We start from the raw sequence: 1183 nt of genomic DNA on the forward strand, positions 1-1183 counted from the left end.
ATGCATTAATGTTAAAATTTGATCTTATCTGGAAAGGGCCTATGCAATTTTTTGAGAGGCCCTCTTGATTTTCCCTTTCCCCTTCTTTTTCCCCTCCCCCCTCCCTTTATAGAACTAAATATGTCTGGCTGTCTGATTTGGTTGCCAGACTAAAATTAGCCCATAGTGATCTGGCAACTATAATATTTAAAGTCTTCTAGCTTGATTTGTTTTGACATGTACATCTAGTGGGGAGGGAAATATTATGGTAAGTAGTCACACCCTAAATTTATGACCTGTTTGGATTGAGTGACCACGTATTCCAGTTGCCTGGGGATAGTCTCACTTTACATCTGTTACTTATGTGTAATTTTTGATAACTCCCCCTTTTACTCTCAAAAGTGTTCTAGTCCAGTGAGGAACTCTGTGGCCACTTTGTATTTTGATAAATGGTATTGATTTACTTCAAATACCAGTCTCTAGAGTTAGCAATTATATCACAACTGCATAAGGACAGGTTTCTGGTTTTCCTCCTCTTTCCTGAAGCTTCTCCAAGATTCTCCTCTTGACATCACTGTTTTTACCTTTATTGATTTAAATAGATGCTATCTCTTCCCATGACTCTTTCCATAGCATATTTAGTGCCATTCTTAGACTTTGAGTTCAAATTGTGATACTGAATTTGCACTATGGTTGCAAAACAGAATTAGTGTGGCCCTTTGTAGCTGGATAGAAATTAGATTTCTGATCAGTTGCACTTGTTTGCAAGGGATGAAGGGGTGAAATGAGGATATAAAGGGAAGGAAGACACATTAGGGAGACTGAGCAGTAAGCAACCATTTATTCTAAAAATAATTTTGTTTAAATGAGTAAGTTTGTCATAGGGTATGGTGAGTTGGTGGCATTTTGTGCTAGCTTGACTTACTGCTTATAAAATTCACTTCAAGAATTAGGGATTTAACATAAATAAAATACATTAAATCCTAAGAAAATCTCCTCTGATTCCAATTTTGTGTATTCTAATATGTATATATTTATTACTTTATATGAATTGTATTTTATTCTGAATGTAATGCTTATTTTAATGCATTAATGTTAATGTTTTTAATAAATTATTACAATTGGCTATGAGGAATTTCAAACCTATAAAGTGAACTAGAACTCATTTAAACTGACTAGTAATTCTGTAACTTTTATTTTACAG

The 1183-nt window shown here is 34.0% G+C and overlaps 1 protein-coding gene across 4 annotated transcripts in view; it reads left to right on the forward strand.

Annotated features, from left to right (window-relative positions):
- The window catches only part of MYEF2 (myelin expression factor 2), a 37159-nt gene that overhangs the window by 35108 nt on the left and 868 nt on the right, over nucleotides 1-1183 (forward strand). The gene's annotated exons all lie outside the window — the stretch shown is intronic.

This window comes from Sapajus apella, unplaced genomic scaffold (genome assembly GCF_009761245.1).
Source record: "Sapajus apella isolate SASKATOON/1434 unplaced genomic scaffold, GSC_monkey_1.0 scaffold37, whole genome shotgun sequence".
Taxonomy (NCBI): Eukaryota; Metazoa; Chordata; class Mammalia; order Primates; family Cebidae; genus Sapajus; species Sapajus apella.